Source organism: Manacus candei, unplaced genomic scaffold (assembly GCF_025592945.1).
Source record: "Manacus candei isolate 608988 ecotype Guabito, Panama unplaced genomic scaffold, ASM2559294v1 h1tg000125l, whole genome shotgun sequence".
NCBI lineage: Eukaryota > Metazoa > Chordata > Aves > Passeriformes > Pipridae > Manacus > Manacus candei.
The window spans coordinates 18,698-42,157 of record NW_026138173.1 but is presented as its reverse complement, the minus strand read 5'-3'; the positions used below and the strand labels follow the sequence as shown (position 1 = coordinate 42,157).

At 45.0% G+C, this 23,460-nt stretch overlaps 1 long non-coding RNA gene across 1 annotated transcript; it reads left to right on the top strand.

Moving 5' to 3' along the window:
- Positions 1 to 17,814: 17,814 nt before the first annotated feature.
- LOC127462304 (uncharacterized) lies at positions 17,815 to 23,174 on the top strand. The gene is made up of 3 exons (XR_007900405.1): positions 17,815 to 17,951; positions 19,504 to 19,571; positions 23,056 to 23,174. It is a non-coding gene; the product is annotated as an uncharacterized LOC127462304 (long non-coding RNA).
- The last annotated feature ends 286 nt before the right edge of the window (positions 23,175 to 23,460 follow it).

The window sequence follows — 23,460 nt, the reverse complement described above, 5'->3', positions numbered from 1 at the left end:
TTTGGGTGAGTTTCTGGCCATGTTTTTGGGGAGATTTGGGTGAGTTTCTGGCCATGTTTTTGGGAAGATTTGGGTGAGTTTCTGGCCATGTTTTTGGGGAGATTTGGGTGAGTTTCTGGCCATGTTTTTGGGGAGATTTGGGTGAGTTTCTGGCCATGTTTTTGGGGAGATTTGGGTGAGTTTCTGGCCATGTTTTTGGGGAGATTTGGGTGAGTATTTGGGTGAGTTTCTGACCATGTTTTTGGGGAGATTTGGGTGAGTTTCTGATTATTTTTTTGGGGAGATTTGGGTGAGTTTCTGGCCATGTTTTTGGGGAGATTTGGGTGAGTTTCTGGCCATTTTTTTGGGGAGATTTGTGTGAGTTTCTGACCTTGTTTTTGGGGAGATTTGGGCGACTTTCTGGCCATGTTTTTGGGGGAGATTTGGGTGAGTTTCTGACCATGTTTTTGGGGAGATTTGGGTGAGTTTCTGGCCATTTTTTGGGGGAGATTTTGGTGAGTTTCTGGCCATTTTTTTGGGCGGAGATTTGGGTGAGTTTCTGGCCATGTTTTTGGGGAGATTTGGGTGAGTTTCTGGCCATGTTTTTTGGGAGATTTGGGTGAGATTCTGGGTTTTATTTTGGGGAGATTTGGGCAAGTTTCTGACCATTTTTTTGGGGAGATTTGGGTGAATTTCTTACCATTTTTGGGGGGAGATTTGGGTGAGTTTCTTGCCATTTTTGGGGGGAGATTTGGGTGAGTTTCTGGCCATGTTTTTGGGGAGATTTGGGTGAGTTTCTGGCCATTTTTTTGGGGAGATTTGGCAGAGTTTCTGGCTATATTTTTGGGGAGATTTGGGCGAGCTTCTGGCCATTTTTTTGAGGGGATTTGGGTGAGTTTCTGGCCATGTTTTTGGGGAGATTTGGGCTAGTTTCTGGGTATATTTTTTGGGAGATTTGGGTGAGTTTCTGGCCATTTTTTTGGGGAGATTTGGGTGAGTTTCTGGCCATGTTTTTGGGGAGATTTGGGTGAGTTTCTGACCATTTTTGGGGGGAGATTTGAGTGAGTTTCTGGCCAGGTTTTTGGGGAGATTTGGGTGAGTTTCTGGCCATTTTTGGGGGAGATTTGGGTGAGTTTCTGGCCATTTTTGGGGGGAGATTTGGGTGAGTTTCTGGCCATGTTTTTGGGGAGATTTGGGTGAGTTTCTGACCATTTTTTTGGGGAGATTTGGGTGAGTTTCTGGCCATTTTTTGGGGAGATTTGGGTGAGTTTCTGACCATTTTTTTGGGGAGATTTGGGTGAGTTTCTGACCATGTTTTTGGGGAGATTTGGGTGAGTTTCTGGCCATGTTTTTGGGGAGATTTGGGTGAGTTTCTCACCATGTTTTTGGGGAGATTTGGGTGAGTTTCTGACCATGTTTTTGGGGAGATTTGGGTGAGTTTCTGGCTATATTTTTGGGGAGATTTGGGTGAGTTTCTGGCCATTTTTGGGGCAGATTTGGGTGAGTTTCTGGCCATGTTTTTGGGGAGATTTGGGTGAGTTTCTGGCCATGTTTTTGGGGAGATTTGGGTGAGTTTCTGGCCATGTTTTTGGGGAGATTTGGGTGAGTATTTGGGTGAGTTTCTGACCATGTTTTTGGGGAGATTTGGTGAGTTTCTGGCCATTTTTTGGGGGAGATTTGGGTGAGTTTCTGGCTATTTTTTTGGGGAGATTTGGGTGAGTTTCTGGCCATGTTTTTGGGGAGATTTGGGTGAGTTTCTGGCCATTTTTTTGGTGAGATTTGGGCGAGTTTCTGGCCATGTTTTTGGGGAGATTTGGGTGAGTTTCTGGCCATGTTTTTTGGGAGATTTGGGTGAGTTTCTGGCTATTTTTTTGGGGAGATTTGGGTGAGTTTCTGGCCATTTTTTTGGGGAGATTTGGGTGTGTTTCTGGCCATTTTTGGGGGAGATTTGGGTGAGTTTCTCACCATTTTTGGTGGGAGATTTGAGTGAGTTTCTGGCCATGTTTTTGGGGAGATTTGGGTGAGTTTCTGACCATTTTTTTGGGGAGATTTGGGTGAATTTCTTACCATTTTTGGGGCGGAGATTTGGGTGAGTTTCTGGCCATGTTTTTGGGAAGATTTGGGTGAGTTTCTGGCCATGTTTTTGGGGAGATTTAGGTGAGTTTCTGGCCATGTTTTTGGGGGAGATTTGGGTGAGTGTCTGGCCATTTTTTTGGGGAGATTTGGGTGAGTTTCTGGCCATGTTTTTGGGGAGATTTGGGTGAGTTTCTGGCCATGTTTTTGGGGAGATTTGGGTGAGTTTCTGGCCATTTTTGGGGGAGATTTGGGTGAGTTTCTGGCTATTTTTTTGGGGAGATTTGGCTGAGTTTCTGACCATGTTTTTGGGGAGATTTGGGCAAGTTTCTGGCCATTTTTTTGGGGAGATTTGGGTGAGTTTCTGACCATGTTTTTGGGGAGATTTGGGTGAGTTTCTGGCCATGTTTTTGGGAAGATTTGGGTGAGTTTCTGGCCATGTTTTTGGGGAGATTTGGGTGAGTTTCTGGCCATGTTTTTGGGGAGATTTGGGTGAGTATTTGGGTGAGTTTCTGACCATGTTTTTGGGGGGATTTGGTGAGTTTCTGGCCATTTTTTTGGGGAGATTTGGGTGAGTTTCTGGCTATATTTTTGGGGAGATTTGGGTGAGTTTCTGGCCATGTTTTTGGGGAGATTTGGGTGAGTTTCTGACCATGTTTTTGGGGAGATTTGGGTGAGTTTCTGGTTATTTTTTTGGTGAGATTTGGGTGAGTTTCTGACCATGTTTTTGGGGAGATTTGGGTGAGTTTCTGGCCATTTTTTTGGGGAGATTTGGGTGAGTTTCTAGCTATTTTCTTGGGGAGATTTGGGTTTGTTTCTGACCATGTTTTTGGGGAGATTTGGGCGAGTTTCTGGCCATTTTTGGGGGGAGATTTGGGTGAGTTTCTGGCCATGTTTTTGGGGAGATTTGGGTGAGTTTCTGGCCATGTCTTGGGGAGATTTGGGTGAGTTTCTGGCCATTTTTGGGGGAGATTTGGGTGAGTTTCTGGCTATTTTTTTGGGGAGATTTGGGTGAGTTTCTGACCATTTTTGGGAAGATTTGGGTGAGATTCTGGCCATGTTTTTGGGGAGATTTGGGTGAGTATTTGGGTGAGTTTCTGACCATGTTTTTGGGGAGATTTGGGTGAGTTTCTGGCCATTGTTTTGGGGAGATTTGGGTGACTTTCTTACCTTTTTTGGGGGGAGATTTGGGTGAGTTTCTGGCCATGTTTTTGGGGAGATTTGGGTGAGTTTCTGGCCATGTCTTGGGGAGATTTGGGTGAGTTTCTGGCCATTTTTTGGGCGAGATTTGGCCGAGTTTCTGGCTATATTTTTGGGGAGATTTGGGTGAGTTTCTGGCCATGTTTAAGGGGAGATTTGGGTGAGAAGGTGGCCATGTTTTTGGGGAGATTTGGGTGAGTTTCTGGCCAGGTTTTTGGGGAGATTTGGGTGAGTTTCTGACCATGTTTTTGGGGAGATTTGGACGATTTTCTGACCATTTTTTTGCGGAGATTTGGGCGAGTTTCTGGCTATATTTTTGGGGAGACTTGGGTGAGTTTCTGACCATTTTTGGGGGGAGATTTGGGTGAGTTTCTGGCCATGTTTTTGGGGAGATTTGGGTGAGTTTCTGACTATATTTTTGGGGAGATTTGGGTGAGTTTCTGGCCATGTTTTTGGGGAGATTTGGGTGAGTTTCTGGCCATTTTTGGGGGAGATTTGGTGAGTTTCTGGCCATTTTTTTGGGGGGAGATTTGGGTGAGTTTCTGGCTATTTTTTTGGGGGAGATTTGGGTGAGTTTCTGGCCATGTTTTTGGGGAGATTTGGGTGAGTTTCTGGCCATGTTTTTGGGGAGATTTGGGTGAGTTTCTGACCATTTTTGGGTGGAGATTTGGATGAGTTTCTGACCATTTTTGGGGGGAGATTTGGGTGACTTTCTGACCATTTTTGGGGGGAGATTTGGGTGAGTTCCTGACAATTTTTGGGGGGAGATTTGGGTGAGTTTCTGGCTATATTTTTTGGGAGATTTGGGTGAGCTTCTGGCCATTTTTTTGGGGAGATTTGTGTGAGTTTCTGGCCATGTTTTTGGGGAGATTTGGGTGAGTTTCTGGCCATGTTTTGGGGGGAGATTTGGGTGAGTTTCTGACCATGTTTTTGGGGAGATTTGGGTGAGTTTCTGGCCATTTTTTTGGGGAGATTTGGGTGAGTTTCTGACCATTTTTTTGGTGAGATTTGGGTGAGTTTCTGACAATGTTTTTGGGGAGATTTGGGTGAGTTTCTGGCCATTTATTTGGGGAGATTTGGGTGAGTTTCTGGCCATGTTTTTTGGGAGATTTGGGTGAGATTCTGGTTTTTTTTTTGGGGAGATTTGGGTGAGTTTCTGACCATGTTTTTGGGGAGATTTGGGCAAGTTTCTGGCCATTTTTTTGGGGAGACTTGGGTGAATTTCTTACCATTTTTGGGGGGAGATTTGGGTGAGTTTCTTGCCATTTTTGGGGGGAGATTTGGGTGAGTTTCTGGCCATGTTTTTGGGGAGATTTGGGTGAGTTTCTGGCCTTTTTTTTGGGGAGATTTGGCAGAGTTTCTGGCTATATTTTTGGGGAGATTTGGGTGAGTTTCTGGCCATGTTTTTGGGGAGATTTGGGTGAGTCTCTGACCATGTTTTTGGGGAGATTTGGGTGAGAATCTGGCCATGTTTTTGGGGATATTTGGGTGAGTTTCTGGCCATGTTTTTGGGGAGATTTGGGTGAGTTTCTGGCCATTTTTTTGGGGAGATTTGGGCGACTTTCTGGCCATTTTTTTGGGGAGATTTGGGTGAGTTTCTGGGTATATTTTTGGGGAGATTTGGGTGAGTTTCTGGCCATTTTTTTGGGGAGATTTGGGTGAGTTTCTGGCCATTTTTGGGGGAGATTTGGGTGAGTTACTGGCCATGTTTTTGGGGAGATTTGGGTGAGTTTCTGGCCATGTTTTTGGGGAGATTTGGGTGAGTTTCTGGCCATGTTTTTGGGGAGATTTGGTGAGTTTCTGGCCATGTTTTTGGGGAGATTTGGGTGAGTTTCTGGCCATGTTTTTTGGGAGATTTGGGTGAGTTTCTGGCCATGTTTTTGGGGAGATTTGGGAGAGTTTCTGGCCATTTTTGGGGGGAGATTTGGGTGAGTTTCTGACCATGTTTTTGGGGAGATTTGGGTGAGTTTCTGGCCATGTTTTTGGGGAGATTTGGGTGAGTTTCTGGCCATTTTTGGGGGAGATTTGGGTGAGTTTCTGACCATTTTTGGGGGGAGATTTGGGTGAGTTTCTGGCCATTTTTTTGGGGAGATTTGGGTGAGTTTCTGGCCATGTTTTTGGGGAGATTTGGGTGAGTTTCTGGCCATGTTTTTGGGGAGATTTGGGTGAGTTTCTGGCTATATTTTTGGGGAGATTTGGGTGAGTTTCTGACCATTTTTGGACTGAGATTTGGGTGAGTTTCTGGCCATGTTTTTGGGGAGATTTGGGTGAGTTTCTGGCCATGTTTTTGGGGAGATTTGAGTGAGTATTTGGGTGAGTTTCTGACCATGTTTTTGGGGAGCTTTGGGTGAGAATCTGGCCATGTTTTTGGGGAGATTTGGGTGAGTTTCTGGTTATTTTTTTGGGGAGATTTGGGTGAGTTTCTGACCATGTTTTTGGGGAGATTTGGGTGAGTTTCTGACCATGTTTTTGGGGGGATTTGGTGAGTTTCTGGCCATTTTTTTGGGGAGATTTGGGTGAGTTTCTGGCTATATTTTTGGGGACATTTGGGTGAGTTTCTGGCCATGTTTTTGGGGAGATTTGGGTGACTTTCTTAGCATTTTTGGGGGGAGATTTGGGTGAGTTTCTTACCATTTTTGGGGGGAGATTTGGGTGAGTTTCTGACCATTTTTGGGGGGAGATTTGGGTGACTTTCTGACCATTTTTGAGGGGAGATTTGGGTGAGTTCCTGACCATTTTTGGGGGGAGATTTGGGTGAGTTTCTGGCCATTATTTTGGGGAGATTTGGGTGAGTTTCTGATCATGTTTTTGGGGAGATTTGGGTGAGTTTCTGGCCATTATTTTGGGGAGATTTGGGTGAGTTTCTGACCATGTTTTTGGGGAGATTTGGGTGAGTTTCTGGCCATGTTTTTGGGGAGATTTGGGTGAGTTTCTGGCCATGTTTTTGGGGAGATTTGGGTGAGTTTCTGACCATGTTTTTGGGGAGATTTGGTTGAGTTTCTGGTTTTTTTTTTGGGGAGATTTGGGTGAGAATCTGGCCATGTTTTTGGGGAGATTTGGGTGAGTTTCTGACCATGTTTTTGGGGAGATTTGGGCGAGTTTCTGGCCTTTTTTTTGGGGAGATTTGGGTGACTTTCTTACCATTTTTCGGGGGAGATTTGGGTGAGTTTCTTACCATTTTTGGGGGGAGATTTGGGTGAGTTTCTGGCCATTTTTGGGGGAGATTTGGGTGAGTTTCTGGCTATTTTTTTGGGGAGATTTGACTGAGTTTCTGACCATGTTTTTGGGGAGATTTGGGCAAGTTTCTGGCCATTTTTTTGGGGAGATTTGGCTGAGTTTCTGACCATGTTTTTGGGGAGATTTGGGTGAGTTTCTGGCCATGTTTTTGGGAAGATTTGGGTGAGTTTCTGGCCATGTTTTTGGGGAGATTTGGGTGAGTTTCTGGCCATGTTTTTGGGGAGATTTGGGTGAGTATTTGGGTGAGTTTCTGACCATGTTTTTGGGGGGATTTGGTGAGTTTCTGGCCATTTTTTTGCGGAGATTTGGGTGAGTTTCTGACCATGTTTTTGGGGAGATTTGGGTGAGTTTCTGGCCATGTTTTTGGGGAGATTTGGGTGAGTTTCTGGCTATATTTTTGGGGACATTTGGGTGAGTTTCTGGCCATGTTTTTGGGGAGATTTGGGTGAGTTTCTGGCCATGTTTTTGGGGAGATTTGGGTGAGTTTCTGGCCATGTTTTTGGGAAGATTTGGGTGAGTTTCTGGCCATGTTTTTGGTGAGATTTGGGTGAGTTTCTGACCATGTTTTTGGTGAGATTTGGGTGAGTTTCTGGTTATCTTTTTGGGGAGATTTGGGTGAGTTTTTGACCATGTTTTTGGGGAGATTTGGGTGAGTTTCTGGCCATTTTTTTGGGGAGATTTGTGTGAGTCTCTAGCTATTTTTTTTGGGAGATTTGGGTGAGTTTCTGACCATGTTTTTGGGGAGATTTGGGCGAGTTTCTGGCCATTTTTGGGGAGATTTGGGTGAGTTTCTGGCCATGTTTTTGGGGAGATTTGGGTGAGTTTCTGGCCATGTTTTTGGGGAGATTTGGGTGAGTTTCTGACCATGTTTTTGGGGAGATTTGGGTGAGTTTCTGGTTATTTTTTTGGGGAGATTTGGGTGAGTTTCTGGCCATGTTTTTGGGGAGATTTGGGTGAGTTTCTGGCCATTTTTTTGGGGAGATTTGTGTGAGTTTCTAGCTATTTTTTTGGGGAGATTTGGGTGAGTTTCTGGCCATTTTTGGGGAGATTTGGGTGAGTTTCTGGCCATGTTTTTGGGGAGATTTGGGTGAGTTTCTGGCCATGTTTTTGGGGAGATTTGGGTGAGTTTCTGGCCATGTTTTTGGGGAGATTTGGGTGAGTTTCTGGCCATTTTTGGGGGGAGATTTGGGTGAGTTTCTGACCATGTTTTTGGGGAGATTTGGGTGAGTTTCTGACCATGTTTTTGGGGAGATTTGGGTGAGTTTCTGGCCATTTTTGGGGTGAGATTTGGGTGAGTTTCTGACCATTTTTGGGGGGAGATTTGGGTGAGTTTCTGACCATTTTTGCGCGGAGATTTGGGTGAGTTTCTGGCCATTTTTTTGGGGAGATTTGGGTGAGTTTCTGGCTATTTTTTTGGGGAGATTTGGGTGAGTTTCTGACCATGTTTTTGGGGAGATTTGGGCGAGTTTCTGGCCATTTTTGGGGGGAGATTTGGGTGAGTTTCTGGCCATGTTTTTGGGGAGATTTGGGTGAGTTTCTGGCCATGTTTTTGGGGAGATTTGGGTGAGTTTCTGGCCATGTTTTTGGGGAGATTTGGGAGAGTTTCTGGCCATTTTTGGGGGGAGATTTGGGTGAGTTTCTGACCATGTTTTTGGGGAGATTTGGGTGAGTTTCTGACCATGTTTTTGGGGAGATTTGGGTGAGTTTCTGGCCTTTTTTGGGGGAGATTTGGGTGAGTTTCTGACCATTTTTGGGGGGAGATTTGGGTGAGTTTCTGACCATTTTTGGGCGGAGATTTGGGTGAGTTTCTGGCTATGTTTTTGGGGAGATTTGGGTGAGTTTCTGGCCATGTTTTTGGGGAGATTTGGGTGAGTTTCTGGCTATATTTTTGGGGAGATTTGGGTGAATTTCTGGCCATTTTTGGGGCACATTTGGCTGAGTTTCTGGCCATGTTTTTGGGGAGATTTGGGTGAGTTTCTGGCCATGTTTTTGGGGAGATTTCGGTGAGTATTTGGGTGAGTTTCTGACCATGTTTTTGGGGAGATTTGGGTGAGTTTCTGGCCATTTTTTTGGGGAGATTTGGGTGAGTTTCTGGCTATATTTTTGGGGAGATTTGGGTGAGTTTCTGGCCATGTTTTTGGGGAGATTTGGGTGAGTTTCTGGCCATGTTTTTGGGGAGATTTGGGTGAGTTTCTGGCCATTTTTTGGGGAGATTTGGGTGAGTTTCTGGCCATGTTTTTGGGGAGATTTGGGTGAGTTTCTGACCATGTTTTTGGGGAGATTTGGGCGACTTTTTGGCCATTTTTGGGGGGAGATTTGGGTGAGTTTCTGGCCATGTTTTTGGGGAGATTTGGGTGAGTTTCTGGCCATGTTTTTGGGGAGATTTGGGAGAGTTTCTGGCCATTTTTGGGGGGAGATTTGGGTGAGTTTCTGACCATGTTTTTGGGGAGATTTGGGTGAGTTTCTGACCATGTTTTTGGGGAGATTTGGGTGAGTTTCTGGCCATTTTTGGGGGAGATTTGGGTGAGTTTCTGACCATTTTTGGGGGGAGATTTGGGTGAGTTTCTGACCATTTTTGGGCGGAGATTTGGGTGAGTTTCTGGCCATGTTTTTGGGGAGATTTGGGTGAGTTTCTGGCCATGTTTTTGGGGAGATTTGGGTGAGTTTCTGGCTATATTTTTGGGGAGATTTGGGTGAGTTTCTGGCCATTTTTGGGGCACATTTGGCTGAGTTTCTGGCCATGTTTTTGGGGAGATTTGGGTGAGTTTCTGGCCATGTTTTTGGGGAGATTTGGGTGAGTATTTGGGTGAGTTTCTGACCATGTTTTTGGGGAGATTTGGGTGAGTTTCTGGCCATTTTTTTGGGGAGATTTGGGTGAGTTTCTGGCTATATTTTTGGGGAGATTTGGGTGAGTTTCTGGCCATGTTTTTGGGGAGATTTGGGTGAGTTTCTGGCCATGTTTTTGGGGAGATTTGGGTGAGTTTCTGGCCATGTTTTTGGGGAGATTTGGGTGAGTTTCTGGCCATGTTTTTGGGGAGATTTGGGTGAGTTTCTGACCATGTTTTTGGGGAGATTTGGGTGAGTTTCTGGTTTTTTTTTTGGGGAGATTTGGGTGAGAATCTGGCCATGTTTTTGGGGAGATTTGGGTGACTTTCTTACCATTTTTGGGGGGAGATTTGGGTGAGTTTCTTACCATTTTTGGGGTGAGATTTGGGTGAGTTTCTGACCATTTTTGGGGGGAGATTTGGGTGACTTTCTGACCATTTTTGAGGGGAGATTTGGGTGAGTTCCTGACCATTTTTGGGGGGAGATTTGGGTGAGTTTCTGGCCATTTTTTTGGGGAGATTTGGGTGAGTTTCTGGCCATTTTTTTGGGGAGATTTGGGTGAGTTTCTGGCCATTTTTTTGGGGAGATTTGGGAGAGTTTCTGGCCATTTTTGCGGGGAGATTTGGGTGAGTATTTGGGTGAGTTTCTGACCATGTTTTTGGGGAGATTTGGGTGAGATTCGGGCCATGTTTTTGGGAGATTTGGGTGAGTTTCTGACCATGTTTTTGGGGAGATTTGGGTGAGTTTCTGGTTTTTTTTTTGGGGAGATTTGGGTGAGAATCTGGTCATGTTTTTGGGGAGATTTGGGTGAGTTTCTGGTTATTTTTTTGGGGAGATTTGTGTGAGTTTCTGGCCTTTTTTTTGGGGAGATTTGAGTGACTTTCTTACCATTTTTGGGGGGAGATTTGGGTGAGTTTCTTACCATTTTTGGGGGGAGATTTGGGTGAGTTTCTGGCCATTTTTGGGGGAGATTTGGGTGAGTTTCTGGCTATTTTTGGGCGGAGATTTGGGTGAGTTTCTGGCCATGTTTTTGGGGAGATTTGGGTGAGTTTCTGGCCATTTTTTTGGGGAGATTTGGGTGAGTTTCTGGCTATATTTTTGGGGAGATTTGGGTGAGTTTCTGGCCATGTTTTTGGGGAGATTTGGGTGAGTTTCTGACCATGTTTTTGGGGAGATTTGGGTGAGTTTCTGGCCATTTTTGGGGGAGATTTGGGTGAGTTTCTGACCATTTTTGGGCGGAGATTTGGGTGAGTTTCTGGCCATGTTTTTGGGGAGATTTGGGTGAGTTTCTGGCCATTTTTTTGGGGAGATTTGGGTGAGTTTCTGGCTATATTTTTGGGGAGATTTGGGTGAGTTTCTGGCCATGTTTTTGGGGAGATTTGGGTGAGTTTCTGGCCATGTTTTTGGGGAGATTTGGGTGGGTATTTGGGTGAGTTTCTGACCATGTTTTTGGGGGGATTTGGTGAGTTTCTGGCCATTTTTTTGGGGAGATTTGGGTGAGTTTCTGGCTATATTTTTGGGGAGATTTGGGTGAGTTTCTGGCCATGTTTTTGGGGAGATTTGGGTGAGTTTCTGGCCATGTTTTTGGGGAGATTTGGGTGAGTTTCTGACCATGTTTTTGGGGAGATTTGGGTGAGTTTCTGGGTTTTTTTTTGGGGAGATTTGGGTGAGAATCTGGCCATGTTTTTGGGGAGATTTGGGTGAGTTTCTGGCCATTTTTGGGGGAGATTTGGGTGAGTTTCTGACCATTTTTGGGGGGAGATTTGGGTGAGTTTCTGACCATTTTTGGGGAGATTTGGGTGAGTTTCTGGCCATTTTTGGGGGAGATTTGGGTGAGTTTCTGACCATTTTTGGGGGGAGATTTGGGTGAGTTTCTGGCCATTTTTTTGGGGAGATTTGGGTGAGTTTCTGGCCATGTTTTTGGCGAGATTTGGGTGAGTTTCTGGCCATGTTTTTGGGGAGATTTGGGTGAGTTTCTGGCTATATTTTTGGGGAGATTTGGGTGAGTTTCTGGCCATTTTTGGGGCACATTTGGGTGAGTTTCTGGCCATGTTTTTGGGGAGATTTGGGTGAGTTTCTGGCCATGTTTTTGGGGAGATTTGGGTGAGTATTTGGGTGAGTTTCTGACCATGTTTTTGGGGAGATTTGGGTGAGTTTCTGGCCATGTTTTTGGGGAGATTTGGGTGAGTTTCTGGCCATGTTTTTGGGGAGATTTGGGTGAGTATTTTGGTGAGTTTCTGACCATGTTTTTGGGGGGATTTGGTGAGTTTCTGGCCATTTTTTTTGGGAGATTTGGGTGAGTTTCTGGCCATTTTTTTGGGGAGATTTGGGTGAGTTTCTGGCCATTTTTTTGGGGAGATTTGGGTGAGTTTCTGGACATGTTTTGGGGAGATTTGGGTGAGTTTCTGACCATGTTTTTGGGGAGATTTGGGTGAGTTTCTGACCATGTTTTTGGGGAGATTTGGGTGAGTTTCTGGCCATGTTTTTGGGGAGATTTGGGTGAGTTTCTGGCCATGTTTTTGGAGAGGTTTGGGTGAGTTTCTGGCCATTTTTTTGGAGATCTGGGTGAGTTTCTGGCCATTTTTTTGGGGAGATTTGGGTGAGTTTCTGGCCATGTTTTTGGGGAGATTTGGGTGAGTTTCTGGCCATGTTTTTGGGGAGATTTGGGTGAGTTTCTGGCCATGTTTTTGGGGAGATTTGGGAGAGTTTCTGGCCATGTTTTTGGGGAGATTTGGGTGAGTTTCTGACCATTTTTTTTGGGGAGATTTGGGTGAGTTTCTGGCCATGTTTTTGGGGAGAATTGGGAGAGTTTCTGGAAATTTTTAGGGGAGATTTGGGAGAGTTTCTGGCCATTTTCTTGGGGAGATTTGGGTGACTTTCTGGCCATTTTTTTGGGGAGATGTGGGTGAGTTCCTGACCATGTTTTTGGGGAGATTTGGGAGAGTTTCTGGCCATTTTTTGGGGAGATTTGGGTGAGTTTCTGACCATGTTTTTGGGGAGATTTGGGTGAGTTTCTGGCCATTTTTTTGGGGAGATTTGGGTGAGTATCTCACCATGTTTTTGGGGAGATTTGGGTGAGTTTCTGGCCATGTTTTTGGGGAGATGTGGGTGAGTTTCTGGCCATGTTTTTGGGGAGATTTGCGGTGAGTTTCTCGCCATTTTTGGGGGGAGATTTGGGTGAGTTTGTGACTATATTTTTGGGGGGAGATTTGGGTGAGTTTCTGACCATTTTTTGGGGAGATTTGGATGAGTTTCTGACCATTTTTTTGGGGAGATTTGGATGAGTTTCTGGCCATTTTTTTGGGGAGATTTGGGTGAGTTTCTGGCCATGTTTTTGGGGAGATTTGGGTGAGTTTCTGGCCATGTTTTTGGGGAGATTTGGGTGAGTTTCTGGCCATTTTTGGGGGAGATTTGGGTGAGTTTCTGACAATGTTTTTGGGAGATTTGGGTGAGTTTCTGGCTATTTTTTTGGGGAGATTTGGGTGAGTTTCTGGCCATGTTTTTGGGGAGATTTGGGTGAGTTTCTGGCCATGTTTTTGGGGAGATTTGGGTGAGTTTCTGGCCATTTTGGGGGGAGATTTGGGTGAGTTTCTGACCATTTTTGGGGGGAGATTTGGGTGAGTTTCTGACCATTTTTTTGGGGAGATTTGGGTGAGTTTCTGGCCATTTTTTGGGAAGATTTGGGAGAGTTTCTGACCATTTTTGTGGGGAGATTTGGGAGAGTTTCTGGCCATTTTTTTACGGAAATTTGGGTGAGTTTGTGGCCATTTTTTGGGGGAGATTTGGGTGAGTTTCTGACCATTTTTTTGGGGAGATTTGGGTGAGTTTCTGGCCATTTTTTTAGGGAGATGTGGGTTAGTTCCTGACCATGGTTTTGTGGAGATTTGGGAGAGTTTCTGACCATTTTTGGGGGAGATTTGGGTGAGTTTCTGACCATTTTTTTGGGGGAGATTTGGGTGAGTTTCTGGCCATTTTTTTGGGGAGATTTGGGTGAGTTTCTGGCCATGTTTTTGGGGAGATTTGGGTGAGTTTCTGGCCATGTTTTTGGGGAGATTTGGGTGAGTTTCTGGCCATGTTTTTGGGGAGATTTGGGAGAGTTTCTGGTCATGTTTTTGTGGAGATTTGGGTGAGTTTCTGGCCATGTTTTTGGGGAGATTTGGGAGAGTTTCTGGCCATTTTTTGGGGGAGATTTGGGTGAGTTTCTGGCCATTTTTGGGGGGAGATTTGGGTGAGTTTCTTGCCATTTTTGGGGGGAGATTTGGGTTAGTTTCTGGCCATTTTTTTGGGGAGATTTGGGTGAGTTTCTGACCATTTTTTTGGGGAGATTTGGGTGAGTTTCTGGCCATGTTTTTGGGGAGATTTGGGTGAGTTCCTGACCATGTTTTTGGGGAGATTTGGGAGAGTTTCTGGCCATGTTTTTGGGGAGATTTGGGAGAGTTTCTGGCCATGTTTTTGGGGAGAATTGGGAGAGTTTCTGGAAATTTTTGGGGGAGATTTGGGAGAGTTTCTGGCCATTTTCTTGGGGAGATTTGGGTGACTTACTGGCCATTTTTTTGGGGAGATGTGGGTGAGTTCCTGACCATGTTTTTGGGGAGATTTGGGAGAGTTTCAGACCATTTTTTGGGGAGATTTGGGTGAGTTTCTGACCATTTTTGGTGGGAGATTTAGGAGAGTTTCTTGCCATTTTTTTGGGGAGATTTGGGTGAGTTTCTGGCCATGTTTTTGGGGAGATTTGGGTGAGTTTCTGGCCATGTTTTTGGGGAGATTTGGGTGAGTTTCTGACCATGTTTTTGGGGAGATTTGGGAGAGTTTCTGGTCATGTTTTTGGGGAGATTTGGGTGAGTTTCTGGCCATGTTTTTGGGGAGATTTGGGAGAGTTTCTGGCCATGTTTTTGGGGAGATTTGGGTGAGTTTCTGACCATTTTTTTGGGGAGATTTGGGTGAGTTTCTGACTATATTTTTGGGGAGAATTGGGAGAGTTTCTGGCCATTTTTGGGGGAGATTCGGGAGAGTTTCTGGCCATTTTCTTGGGGAGATTTGGGTGACTTTCTGGCCATTTTTTTGGGGAGATTTTGGTGAGTTTCTGGCCATGTTTTTGGGGAGATTTGCGTTTGTTTCTGGCCATGTTTTTGGGGAGGTTTGGGAGAGTTTCTGGTCATGTTTTTGGAGAGATTTGGGTGAGTTTCTGACCATGTTTTTGGGGAGATTTGGGTGAGTTTCTGGCTATTTTTTTGGGGAGATTTGGGTGAGTTTCTGGCCATTTTTGGGGGAGATTTGGGTGAGTTTCTGGCCATGTTTTTGGGGAGATTTGAGAGAGTTTCTGGTCATGTTTTTGGGGAGATTTGGGTGAGTTTCTGACCATGTTTTTGGGGAGATTTGGGTGAGCTTCTGACTATTTTTTTTGGGAGATTTGGGTGAGTTTCTCACCATGTTTTTGGGAGATTTGGGTGAGTTTCTGGCCATGTTTTTGGGGAGATTTGGGAGAGTTTCTGGCCATTTTTTGGGGGAGATTTGGGTGAGTGTCTGGCCATTTTTGGGGGGAGATTTGGGTGAGTTTCTTGCCATTTTTGGGGGGAGATTTGGGTTAGTTTCTCGCCATTTTTTTGGGGAGATTTGGGTGAGTTTCTGACCATTTTTTTGGGGAGATTTGGGTGAGTTTCTGGCCATGTTTTTGGGGAGATTTGGGTGAGTTCCTGACCATGTTTTTGGGCAGATTTGGGAGAGTTTCTGGCCATGTTTTTGGGGAGATTTGGGAGAGTTTCTGGCCATGTTTTTGGGGAGATTTGGGAGAGTTTCTGGCCATGTTTTTGGGGAGATTTGGGTGAGTTTCTGACCATTTTTTTTGGGGAGATTTGGGTGAGTTTCTGGCCATGTTTTTGGGGAGAATTGGGAGAGTTTCTGGAAATTTTTGGGGGAGATTTGGGAGAGTTTCTGGCCATTTTCTTGGGGAGATTTGGGTGACTTACTGGCCATTTTTTTGGGGAGATGTGGGTGAGTTCCTGACCATGTTGTTGGGGAGATTTGGGAGAGTTTCAGACCATTTTTTGGGGAGATTTGGGTGAGTTTCTGGCTATTTTTTTGGGAGATTTGGGTGAGTGTCTGGCCATTCTTGGGGGGAGATTTGGGTGAGTTTCTGGCCATTTTTTTGGGGAGATTTGGGTGAGTTTCTGACCATTTTTTTGGGGAGATTTGGGTGAGTTTCTGGCCATGTTTTTGGGGAGATTTGGGTGAGTTTCTGGCCATGTTTTTGGGGAGATTTGGGTGAGTTTCTCGCCATTTTTGGGGGGAGATTTCGGTGAGTTTCTGACCACTTTTGGGGGGAGATTTGGGTGAGTTAGTGACTATATTTTTGGGGGGAGATTTGGGTGAGTTTCTGGCCATTTTTTTGGGGAGATTTGGGTGAGTTTCTGACCATTTTTTGGGGAGATTTGGATGGGTTTCTGACCATTTTTTTGGGGAGATTTGGGTGAGTTTCTGGCCATTTTTTTGGGGAGATTTGGGCGAGCTTCTGGCCATTTTTTGGGGGGGATTTGGGTGAGTTTCTGGCCATGTTTTTGGGGAGATTTGGGAGAATTTCTGGCCATTTTCTTGGGGAGATTTGGGTGAGTTTCTGGCCATTTTTTGGGCAGATTTGGGTGAGTTTCTGGCCATTTTTGGGGGAGATTTGGGTGAGTTTCTGACCTTTTTTTTGGGGAGATTTGGGTGAGTTTCTGGACATGTTTTTGGGGAGATTTGGGTGAGTTTCTTGCCATTTTTTTGGGGAGATTTGGGTGAGTTTCTGGCCATGTTTTTGGGGAGATTTGGGTGAGTTTCTGGCCATGTTTTTGGGGAGATTTGGGTGAGTTTCTGGCCATGTTTTTGGGAGATTTGGGAGAGTTTCTGGCCATGTTTTTGGGGAGATTTGGGAGAGTTTCTGGCCATGTTTTTGGGGAGATTTGGGAGAATTTATTGCCATTTTCTTGGGGAGATTTGGGTGAGTTTCTGACCATTTTTTCGGCAGATTTGGGTGAGTTTCTGGCCATTTTTGGGGGAGATTTGGGTGAGTTTCTGACCATTTTTTTGGGGAGATTTGGGTGAGTTTCTGGCCATGTTTTTGGGGAGATTTGGGAGAGTTTCTGGCCATGTTTTTGGGGAGATTTGGGTGAGTTTCTTGCCATTTTTTTGGGGAGATTTGGGTGAGTTTCTGGCCATTTTCTTGGGGAGATTTGGGAGAGTTTCTGGCCATGTTTTTGGGGAGATTTGGGTGAGTTTCTGACCATTTTTTTGGGGAGATTTGGGCGAGTTTCTGGCTACATTTTTGGGGAGATTTGGGTGAGTTTCTAGCCATTTTTGGGGGGAGATTTCGGTGACTTTCTGGCTATATTTTTGGGAAGATTTGGGTGAGTTTCTGACCATGTTTTTAGGAAGATTTGGGTGAGTTTCTGGCCATTTTTGGGGGAGATTTGGGTGAGTTTCTGACCATTTTTTTGGGGAGATTTGGGTGAGTTTCTGGCTATTTTTTTGGGGAGATTTGGGTGAGTTTCTGACAATGTTTTTGGGGAGATTTGGGTGAGTTTCTGGCCATGTTTTTGGGGAGAATTGGGAGAGTTTCTGGAAATTTTTGGGGGAGATTTGGGAGAGTTTCTGACCATTTTTTGAGGAGATTTGGGTGAGTTTCTGACCATTTTTGGTGGGAGATTTGGGTGAGTTTCTGACCATTTTTGGGGGGAGATTTGGGTGAGTTTCTGGCCATGTTTTTGGGGAGATTTGGGTGAGTTTCTGGCCATGTTTTTGGGGAGATTTGGGTGAGTTTCTGGCCATGTTTTTTGGAGATTTGGGAGAGTTTCTGGTCATGTTTTTGGGGAGATTTGGGTGAGTTTCTGGCCATGTTTTTGGGGACATTTGGGTGAGTTTCTGGCCATGTTTTTGGGGAGATTTGGGTGAGTTTCTGGCTATTTTTTTGGGAGATTTGGGTGAGTGTCTGGCCATGTTTTTGGGGGGAGATTTGGGTGAGTTTCTGGCCATTTTTTTGGGGAGATTTGGGTGAGTTTCTGACCATTTTTTTGGGGAGATTTGGGTGAGTTTCTGGCCATGTTTTTGGGGAGATTTGGGTGAGTTTCTGGCCATGTTTTTGGGGAGATTTGGGTGAGTTTCTCGCCATTTTTGGGGGGAGATTTCGGTGAGTTTCTGACCACTTTTGGGGGGAGATTTGGGTGAGTTAGTGACTATATTTTTGGGGGGAGATTTGGGTGAGTTTCTGGCCATTTTTTTGGGGAGATTTGGGTGAGTTTCTGACCATTTTTTGGGGAGATTTGGATGGGTTTCTGACCATTTTTTTGGGGAGATTTGGGTGAGTTTCTGGCCATTTTTTTGGGGAGATTTGGGCGAAATTCTGGCCATTTTTTGGGGGGGATTTGGGTGAGTTTCTGGCCATGTTTTTGGGGAGATTTGGGCGAATTTCTGGCCATGTTTTTGGGGAGATTTGGGTGAGTTTCTGGCCATTTTTTGGGCAGATTTGGGTGAGTTTCTGGCCATTTTTGGGGGAGATTTGGGTGAGTTTCTGACCATTTTTTTGGGGACTTTTGTGTGAGTTTCTGGACATGTTTTGGGGAGATTTGGGTGAGTTTCTTGCCATTTTTTTGGGGAGATTTGGGTGAGTTTCTGGCCATGTTTTTGGGGAGATTTGGGTGAGTTTCTGGCCATGTTTTTGGGGAGATTTGGGTGAGTTTCTGGCCATGTTTTTGGGGAGATTTGCGTGAGTTTCTGGCCATGTTTTTGGGAGATTTGGGAGAGTTTCTGGCCATGTTTTTGGGGAGATTTGGGAGAGTTTCTGGCCATGTTTTTGGGGAGATTTGGGAGAATTTCTGGCCATTTTCTTGGGGAGATTTGGGTGAGTTTCTGGCCATTTTTTCGGCAGATTTGGGTGAGTTTCTGGCCATTTTTGGGGGAGATTTGGGTGAGTTTCTGACCATTTTTTTGGGGAGATTTGGGTGAGTTTCTGGACATGTTTTGGGGAGATTTGTGTGAGTTTCTGTCCATTTTTTTGGGGAGATATGGGTGAGTTTCTGGCCATGTTTTTGGGGAGAATTGGGAGAGTTTCTGACCATTTTTTGGGGAGATTTGGGTGAGTTTCTAGCCATTTTTGGGGGGAGATTTCGGTGACTTTCTGGCTATATTTTTGGGAAGATTTGGGTGAGTTTCTGACCATGTTTTTAGGAAGATTTGGGTGAGTTTCTGACCATGTTTTTGGGGAGATTTGGGAGAGTTTCTGGCCATTTTTGGGGGAGATTTGGGTGAGTTTCTGACCATTTTTTTGGGGAGATTTGGGTGAGTTTCTGGCTATTTTTTTGGGGAGATTTGGGTGAGTTTCTGACAATGTTTTTGGGGAGATTTGGGTGAGTTTCTGGCCATGTTTTTGGGGAGATTTGGGTGAGTTTCTGGCCATTTTGGGGGGAGATTTGGGTGAGTTTCTGACCATTTTTGGGGGGAGATTTGGGTGAGTTTCTGACCATTTTTTTGGGGAGATTTGGGTGAGTTTCTGGCCATTTTTTTGGGAAGATTTGGGAGAGTTTCTGACCATTTTTTGGGGAGATTTGGGAGAGTTTCTGGCCATTTTTTTGGGGAGATTTGGGTGAGTTTCTGGCCATTTTTTGGGGGAGATTTGGGTGAGTTTCTGGCCATGTTTTTGGGGAGATTTGGGTGAGTTTCTGGCCATGTTTTTGGGGAGATTTGGGAGAGTTTCTGGTCATGTTTTTGGGGAGATTTGGGTGAGTTTCTGGCCATGTTTTTGGGGAGATTTGGGAGCGTTTCTGGCCATTTTTTGGGGACATTTGGGTGAGTGTCTGGCCATTTTCTTGGGGAGATTTGGGTGAGTTTCTTGCCATTTTTGGGGGGAGATTTGGGTTAGTTTCTGGCCATTTTTTTGGGGAGATTTGGGTGAGTTTCTGACCATTTTTTTGGGGAGATTTGGGTGAGTTTCTGGCCATGTTTTTGGGGAGATTTGGGTGAGTTCCTGACCATTTTTTGGGGAGATTTGGATGAGTTTCTGACCATTTTTTGGGGAGATTTGGGTGAGTTTCTGGCCATTTTTTTGGGGAGATTTGGGTGAGTTTCTGGCCATTTTTTTGGGGAGATTTGGGTGAGTTTCTGGACATGTTTTTGGGGAGATTTGGGTGAGTTTCTGGCCATGTTTTTGGGGAGATTTGGGAGAGTTTCTGACCATTTTTTGGGGAGATTTGGGTGAGTTTCTTGCCATTTTTTTGGGGAGATTTGGATGAGTTTCTGGCCATGTTTTTGGGGAGATTTGGGTGAGTTTCTGGCCATGTTTTTGGGGAGATTTGGGTGAGTTTCTGGCCATGTTTTTGGGGAGATTTGCGTGAGTTTCTGGCCATGTTTTTGGGAGATTTGGGAGAGTTTCTGGCCATGTTTTTGGGGAGATTTGGGAGAGTTTCTGGCCATGTTTTTGGGGAGATTTGGGTGAGTTTCTGACCATTTTTTTTGGGAGATTTGGGTGAGTTTCTGGCCATGTTTTTGGGGAGAATTGGGAGAGTTTCTGGAAATTTTTGGGGGAGATTTTGAAGAGTTTCTGGCCATTTTCTTGGGGAGATTTGGGTGACTTTCTGGCCATTTTTTTGGGGAGATGTGGGTGAGTTCCTGACCATGTTTTTGGGGAGATTTGGGAGAGTTTCTGACCATTTTTTGGGGAGATTTGGGTGAGTTTCTCACCATTTTTGGTGGGAGATTTGGGTGAGTTTCTGACCATTTTTTTGTGGAGATTTGGGTGAGTTTCTGGCCATGTTTTTGGGGAGATTTGGGTGAGTTTCTGGCCATGTTTTTGGGGAGATTTGGGTGAGTTTCTGGCCATGTTTTGGGGAGATTTGGGTGAGTTTCTGGCCATGTTTTTGGGGAGATTTGGGAGAGTTTCTGGCCATTTTTTGGGGGAGATTTGGGTGAGTGTCTGGCCATTTTTGGGGGGAGATTTGGGTGAGTTTCTTGCCATTTTTGGGGGGAGATTTGGGTTAGTTTCTCGCCATTTTTTTGGGGAGATTTGGGTGAGTTTCTGACCATTTTTTTGGGGAGATTTGGGTGAGTTTCTGGCCATGTTTTTGGGGAGATTTGGGTGAGTTCCTGACCATGTTTTTGGGCAGATTTGGGAGAGTTTCTGGCCATGTTTTTGGGGAGATTTGGGAGAGTTTCTGGCCATGTTTTTGGGGAGATTTGGGAGAGTTTCTGGCCATGTTTTTGGGGAGATTTGGGTGAGTTTCTGACCATTTTTTTTGGGGAGATTTGGGTGAGTTTCTGGCCATGTTTTTGGGGAGAATTGGGAGAGTTTCTGGAAATTTTTGGGGGAGATTTGGGAGAGTTTCTGGCCATTTTCTTGGGGAGATTTGGGTGACTTACTGGCCATTTTTTTGGGGAGATGTGGGTGAGTTCCTGACCATGTTGTTGGGGAGATTTGGGAGAGTTTCAGACCATTTTTTGGGGAGATTTGGGTGAGTTTCTGGCTATTTTTTTGGGAGATTTGGGTGAGTGTCTGGCCATTCTTGGGGGGAGATTTGGGTGAGTTTCTGGCCATTTTTTTGGGGAGATTTGGGTGAGTTTCTGACCATTTTTTTGGGGAGATTTGGGTGAGTTTCTGGCCATGTTTTTGGGGAGATTTGGGTGAGTTTCTGGCCATGTTTTTGGGGAGATTTGGGTGAGTTTCTCGCCATTTTTGGGGGGAGATTTCGGTGAGTTTCTGACCACTTTTGGGGGGAGATTTGGGTGAGTTAGTGACTATATTTTTGGGGGGAGATTTGGGTGAGTTTCTGGCCATTTTTTTGGGGAGATTTGGGTGAGTTTCTGACCATTTTTTGGGGAGATTTGGATGGGTTTCTGACCATTTTTTTGGGGAGATTTGGGTGAGTTTCTGGCCATTTTTTTGGGGAGATTTGGGCGAAATTCTGGCCATTTTTTGGGGGGGATTTGGGTGAGTTTCTGGCCATGTTTTTGGGGAGATTTGGGCGAATTTCTGGCCATTTTCTTGGGGAGATTTGGGTGAGTTTCTGGCCATTTTTTGGGCAGATTTGGGTGAGTTTCTGGCCATTTTTGGGGGAGATTTGGGTGAGTTTCTGACCATTTTTTTGGGGACTTTTGTGTGAGTTTCTGGACATGTTTTGGGGAGATTTGGGTGAGTTTCTTGCCATTTTTTTGGGGAGATTTGGGTGAGTTTCTGGCCATGTTTTTGGGGAGATTTGGGTGAGTTTCTGGCCATGTTTTTGGGGAGATTTGGGTGAGTTTCTGGCCATGTTTTTGGGGAGATTTGCGTGAGTTTCTGGCCATGTTTTTGGGAGATTTGGGAGAGTTTCTGGCCATGTTTTTGGGGAGATTTGGGAGAGTTTCTGGCCATGTTTTTGGGGAGATTTGGGAGAATTTCTGGCCATTTTCTTGGGGAGATTTGGGTGAGTTTCTGGCCATTTTTTCGGCAGATTTGGGTGAGTTTCTGGCCATTTTTGGGGGAGATTTGGGTGAGTTTCTGACCATTTTTTTGGGGAGATTTGGGTGAGTTTCTGGACATGTTTTGGGGAGATTTGTGTGAGTTTCTGTCCATTTTTTTGGGGAGATATGGGTGAGTTTCTGGCCATGTTTTTGGGGAGATTTGGGAGAGTTTCTGGCCATGTTTTTGGGGAGATTTGGGTGAGTTTCTAGCCATTTTTGGGGGGAGATTTCGGTGACTTTCTGGCTATATTTTTGGGAAGATTTGGGTGAGTTTCTGACCATGTTTTTAGGAAGATTTGGGTGAGTTTCTGACCATGTTTTTGGGGAGATTTGGGAGAGTTTCTGGCCATTTTTGGGGGAGATTTGGGTGAGTTTCTGACCATTTTTTTGGGGAGATTTGGGTGAGTTTCTGGCTATTTTTTTGGGGAGATTTGGGTGAGTTTCTGACAATGTTTTTGGGGAGATTTGGGTGAGTTTCTGGCCATGTTTTTGGGGAGATTTGGGTGAGTTTCTGGCCATTTTGGGGGGAGATTTGGGTGAGTTTCTGACCATTTTTGGGGGGAGATTTGGGTGAGTTTCTGACCATTTTTTTGGGGAGATTTGGGTGAGTTTCTGGCCATTTTTTTGGGAAGATTTGGGAGAGTTTCTGACCATTTTTTGGGGAGATTTGGGAGAGTTTCTGGCCATTTTTTTGGGGAGATTTGGGTGAGTTTCTGGCCATTTTTTGGGGGAGATTTGGGTGAGTTTCTGGCCATGTTTTTGGGGAGATTTGGGTGAGTTTCTGGCCATGTTTTTGGGGAGATTTGGGAGAGTTTCTGGTCATGTTTTTGGGGAGATTTGGGTGAGTTTCTGGCCATGTTTTTGGGGAGATTTGGGAGCGTTTCTGGCCATTTTTTGGGGACATTTGGGTGAGTGTCTGGCCATTTTCTTGGGGAGATTTGGGTGAGTTTCTTGCCATTTTTGGGGGGAGATTTGGGTTAGTTTCTGGCCATTTTTTTGGGGAGATTTGGGTGAGTTTCTGACCATTTTTTTGGGGAGATTTGGGTGAGTTTCTGGCCATGTTTTTGGGGAGATTTGGGTGAGTTCCTGACCATTTTTTGGGGAGATTTGGATGAGTTTCTGACCATTTTTTTGGGGAGATTTGGGTGAGTTTCTGGCCATTTTTTTGGGGAGATTTGGGTGAGTTTCTGGCCATTTTTTTGGGGAGATTTGGGTGAGTTTCTGGACATGTTTTTGGGGAGATTTGGGTGAGTTTCTGGCCATGTTTTTGGGGAGATTTGGGAGAGTTTCTGACCATTTTTTGGGGAGATTTGGGTGAGTTTCTTGCCATTTTTTTGGGGAGATTTGGATGAGTTTCTGGCCATGTTTTTGGGGAGATTTGGGTGAGTTTCTGGCCATGTTTTTGGGGAGATTTGGGTGAGTTTCTGGCCATGTTTTTGGGGAGATTTGCGTGAGTTTCTGGCCATGTTTTTGGGAGATTTGGGAGAGTTTCTGGCCATGTTTTTGGGGAGATTTGGGAGAGTTTCTGGCCATGTTTTTGGGGAGATTTGGGTGAGTTTCTGACCATTTTTTTTGGGAGATTTGGGTGAGTTTCTGGCCATGTTTTTGGGGAGAATTGGGAGAGTTTCTGGAAATTTTTGGGGGAGATTTTGAAGAGTTTCTGGCCATTTTCTTGGGGAGATTTGGGTG